General features: G+C 42.0%; 1 pseudogene across 1 annotated transcript; it reads left to right on the top strand.

Moving 5' to 3' along the window:
• The first annotated feature begins 3,510 nt into the window (after positions 1 to 3,510).
• LOC308615540 (cytochrome c oxidase subunit NDUFA4-like) lies at positions 3,511 to 3,852 on the top strand (annotated as a pseudogene). Its single transcript has one exon. The product of its transcript is annotated as a cytochrome c oxidase subunit NDUFA4-like (transcript).
• Positions 3,853 to 5,552: the final 1,700 nt, after the last annotated feature.

The raw sequence follows: 5,552 nt of genomic DNA, 5'->3' as shown, positions 1-5,552 counted from the left end.
AAATTTTTTTTCTCTTTCCCAGCAGCACACCAAATACAGAGAGACAAGTGTCTCTACATTTTTTCAGGCACTACAGAGGTGTCACTCACAATGACCAGGCCTCCCTCCCGTCCAGCTGCCAATCAGGCACTGTGTGGTTGGTCTCCAAGCAGCTATCATGGTGAAAGATCTCACTCCCTTGTTTCCACTTAACATACTAGATCAATGTCCTGCCCAAATTCAGTGCTTGAAACAGGTCTAACAGGGAGCAATAGGAATGTAGCCAATGAAAGAAAAGAATAATTTAAACAATCCCAAATGGTGAGTTAGTTACAAATCCAAATCTCCAATTTTCAGTGTAGGAGGAAGATAAGAAAGAAAGAAAAAAATAACCTGAAAATGTAGGAAGATGTGATGAATACTCTCCTGATTTCTGATTTAGCAACTCTATTTTCTCTCCAGAGTTCTCTCAACAGAGCAATCAAAATGTGATCAAAATTTCATTTTTTATGCATGAGCACTCACTGTGTGCCAGCTGTTATACAAACATTTTATAAACACAATTTCTTGTCATCTTCACAGCTCAGTAAAGTAGATTCTAGGATTATGCCTGGTTTTACTGTTGAGAAAAACAGAAGTTCAGGGAAGTTAACCAACTTATCCAAAGTCACACAGGTAGTAAGCTGCATGCTACACTACACAATAAAAGAAATATATATATATATACACACACACACATACATATATATATTATCATCCAGGATAATAGTTCCTGACTCTGGCCACACTTAGAATAACTGGGTAGCCTTTAGCCTAAAATACCATTGCCTGGGTCCCCCTTCTACAAATTCTGACTTAATTGATCAGGGTGGGGTCCAAGAAATGTTGTTTTATTTTGATTTAGGTTTCTTTGGGTGATTCTAATATGTAGCCAGGGTTAACAACAACTGAACTATGTCTAATAGAACATGTTAGTGGTTCTCAAACCATAGCATGCATAAATCGCAAGAATCACCCAGAGTTTCTGATTCTGTAGGTATGGGGGGACCTGAGAATTTGCATTTCTAACAAGTCTTTGGGGGACGGCGGCAGCTGCTGGGCTGACACTTTGAAAATCGCTGCTTATGGACAGATTAAATATGGCTGAGACTGGCTAGATGTTCACCAAACCTGTCTTCTCTTCCTGGACACACAGCTAAGCTACATTTCCCAGCCTACTCTGCATCTAGATGGGGCCACATGGCTAATTCTCACCAATAGCATATGCGCGGAGGTGATTTTTCACTTTGGGTCTGAGGCACTTGAGAGCAAGTGAGCCTTTTCCATGCTGTCTCTCTCTTTCCTTACCTACTAGCTAGATGCAAAGGATCCAGTTTCAGAGACCCTATAAGATAGTAGAAATGCTGAGTCTCTAAATGACTGCATGGAACACGTGAACCCCATTCCCAAGGACCCTCGTAGACTATCATGTGAGTAACCAATAAGCCTTTATTGTTTCTTATAAGCCATTGAGGATTATAAGAGTGGTTTTTTCAGCAGTTAGCCCTGTCCAGATGAAAACACTGCACTAATACAAACATGACCTTGTAGGCAAAACATGAGACCTCTCTGAGCCTCAGTTTCACCATCTATAAATGGGAAATGGACTAAAAGGAGTTCAAAGATCTCTTTCATCTCTAATATTTTATGATTCTATGAAAACAGTAATAATTCCAAAGTTAAGTGGAAACAATACTAAGTACAAAGAGAAATAAGAATCTCTGTTTCATTCAGCATTGTCTAGGGTACTGCTGGGATACAGAAGAGCATAGGTGTGTTCCCTACACACATAAAGGTCAAGCTAGAGAAACAAAATTAAAGCACATGATGCCATAGTAAGCAAAACAAGATAATAATAAGCCTACCTTCTGCCTGAAGTCAAAATATGATAAAAAGCAGAGATTCTAATAAATTCTAGACGTGTCCAATGACAACTCAATCCCTCTGGAGATAGAATAAGCAATGGAAACAAGCTACTGGACTTCAATCTTCAATATTTCAACAAATATAGACTAGACAATGAGAGCTATTCCAGACTTACTTCTGAACAGCAATAAGTGGTTCATGGTATGGAGGGGGTGTAATTTTGAGAGAAAGTAATCAAGATCAAAATAAAGGAGGAAAATGGTAAGTGTAGTACATGTATCCTTAATCACTGGGAAGAGTTTCCATTAGCTACCCACAATAAGATCTTCCAGACTTTTAAATGAATGTAAATGTTAATCACAGCTTCCAATGCAAACCAAAAAACTACAACAGATACACACACAAAAACTCAACCCAAACACGACACTAAAGATGGTCATCAAACCATAAGAGAAGGGAACAAAAGAGGAAAGGAAGAAAAAAGATCTACAAAAACAAACCCAAAACAATTAAGAAAATGGTAATAGGAACATACGTATCGATAATCACATTAATCACAGCTTCCTTTGTATCTAGACGGCTCCTATATATTTTTAAGGGATAGGTACATAGATAGATAGAATATGGTAGATGATATGATATGATATACAAAAAAAAAAACCTGTCACTGTGCTCATGTAAGTATTCAAAGGTATCTATTACTAGAATAAATGCCATTTTAACAAATTTTCTTACCAAATCCTTCTCCTTGTCATTTTAGCATCTAATTGTCATTAAAACCAAAATGAATGGCTGAATATACAAATAAACTGCTTATGGAAATACCTGACAGAGCAAAACTGAAATTGACTTTTCAGATGGAAAATTATAGCTAACATTTTTTTCTCTCAGAGCTGGTACCAAAACAGTGTAGATCCTATGATAGAGTTAATCAGAATTGCAAAGAACAGCGATCACAGATAATTTACTAAAATGCCTCACAGCTTAGGCTGACAGCTCAGTATGAGAAAAGCAATTGAGGGCTTCCCTCGTGGCACAGTGGTTGAGAGTCCACCTGCCAATGCAGGGGACGTGGGTTCGTGCCCCGGTCCGGGAAGATCCCACATGCTGCGGAGCGGCTGGGCCCGTGACCCATGGCCCCTGAGCCTGCGCGTCCAGAGCCTGTGCTCTGCAACGGGAGAGGCCACCACAGTGACAGGCCCGCGTACCGCAAAAAAAAAAAAAAAAAAAAAAAGGAAAGCCATTGATTTTAGGCTAACATACATGCATAAACAGATAAAAAATGTTAAAATATATTTGTATAGAGAGAAAAATAATTAGATATTCTCAGCAAACAGGTGTTGACTAGCTACCACTGTGCTAGGGCAGCAAGGCCAGTAAGACTGAGTCCTAGCCATCAGGTTGTTCAGAATCACCCAGGACAGACAGAGCTCATATAACGAACTACCATCTAGGCCATCATCACTGCTTGTCGGGGTGACTACAGTATGCACACGCCTCCCATCCTGCGCCCTTCCAGTTAATTCTCACCCTGCAACAAGAATAATTTTTCTAGGGACATCCACTCCTCCTCGGTGGGGAGACTGCTTAGTCCCAGGCCTTGCAGATTTGTTTTTTTCTGTCTGGACTCAAGGCCTCTGTGGCAACCATGCTCCACCAGATCATCGGCCAGACCAAGAAGCATCCTAGCTTGATCCCCCTCTTCGTATTTACTGGAGCAGCAGCTACCGGAGCAGCACTGTATGCCTTGTGCCTGGCATTGTTCAATCCAGGTGTCAGTTGGGACAGAAAGAATAACCAGAACTCTGGAACAAACTAGGTCCCAGTGATCAATGCAAGTGAATGCAGATGACAGCAAACTGAAGAAGGGGGTCCAGACTTCTAAATGAAATGTTTCACTATAAAGCTGCTTAGAATGAAGGTCTTCCAGAAGCCATCAGCACAATTTTCCATGTAACCAGGAAATATTTCCCCTCCAAAGGCATGAAATCAGGGCTTCCCTGGTGGCGCAGTGGTTGAGAGTCCGCCTGCCGATGCAGGGGACGTGGGTTCGTGCCCCGGTCTGGGAAGATCCCACATGCCGTGGAGCGGCTGGGCCCAGGAGCCATGGCCGCTGAACCTGCGCTTCCGGAGCCTGTGCTCTGCAATGGGAGAGGCCACAACAGTGAGAGGCCTGCGTAATGCAAAAAAAAAACAAAAACAAAAAACAAAGGCACGAAATCATGTTGGTGTATTGTGTTGGAGATTACACTGATTAATAATCTGAAACTTGAAAAACAAAAAAAGAAGAATTTTTCTTTCTTCAGCTGTGCCACACGGCACGTGGGATCTTAGTCCCCTAACCAGGGATCAAAACCACATCCCCTGAAGTGGAAGCATGGAGTCTTAATCACTGGACCCCCAGGGAAGTCCCACGAATAATTGTTCTAAAACTTGTCACTCATGTGTTTAAAATCTGTCCATAGGTTTCCACTGACCTGAGAGCAACATCCAAAGGCTAAAACCCTTCACCCTCTCCTTCTGGCCCTCTTAGCCCTCTCCACCTTCATTTCCACTCTTCAGCATAAAATCTGTTGATCTCAGGGAAGCAGACCTGAGATGGGAGTAGACGTGCAAGAGCCTTATTGGGGGAAACGCCAGGGAAGGGTAAAGGTGGGGAAGCAGGAGTAGGCAGGGAGAGACGTCAGACTTCGATGCAGGGCTGGCACCTATGAAAGGATAGGAAAGAGGAAAAGTTGGGAAGAGTTTCAGACTGCAGACAAATCTAAAAGTTTGAGCCATGGTGATGGGGCGTCCTCAAGGCAAAGTTGGCCAGTAGAGGAGTCCCACATCACACAGGGATGAGCCTGCACCAGCAGTCCCACTGGGCTCTGTGATTGGAAGGGAAGGGAAGCAAGGAAAGAGGAGAAGGAGGGAGAGGGAGAGAGACTGTGTTTTGTTCACCATGGCATACCAAATGACTATCACATTAGTGGCATACAGCTAAATCTCAGTAAATGTTTACTGAATGAATGATGGACTAAGTTTGATGGGGCCACAGAGGAAGGAACCATTAATCGTATCTGGGAGGGAAATGGAAGTAAGTATTTACCAACACGCTTAAAATATTAAGACTGAGTTGTGACTGGTGGAAGGCTCTAACTCACAGAGTGTAACTTCCAATCTGGTCTTCTCTGACTTCTCTCAACAAGAGCAGATACCAAGTTAGAATGAACATAGAAGGGGGACAGGTCTACTTCCTTCTCAGAAGAAGTGGAAATTTTTAAAGCTTTAAATTCTGGGAAGCAAATCACAATTTTAGAGGTGATGTATTTGAATCTCCAAGAACTCAGAGAAGATAAGGGGAAGAAGCAACAGGGGACTGCCAAAGAGAATGTGAGGTGTATCCAGGAAATCTTTTCATAAGCATTCAGTAAATGAATGCTTCTGGCCAGGGGAGTTATTATTGCTTCCCATTCCCCCTACTGAGAGCTCCTTCTTCATCAAAATAACCATCAGCAATGAAATTATAATAGCCAGTATCTAATCCTTTCAAAGTTAGCTTTATGGATTGTATCATGATCATTAGGGACATTATTTATCTGAGCAAAACAGGAAACAAATACACTTCCCAGGGACCTGTAACTCCAGTAAGGTACCATCTGTAGTATTATAGTTAAGCAGTCATT

Source organism: Mesoplodon bidens (assembly GCF_964165515.1).
Source record: "Mesoplodon bidens genome assembly, chromosome: 1".
NCBI classification, from domain to species: Eukaryota; Metazoa; Chordata; class Mammalia; order Artiodactyla; family Ziphiidae; genus Mesoplodon; species Mesoplodon bidens.
Note: the sequence above shows the minus strand (reverse complement) of the source record. Positions and strands in the feature narration are given on the sequence as shown.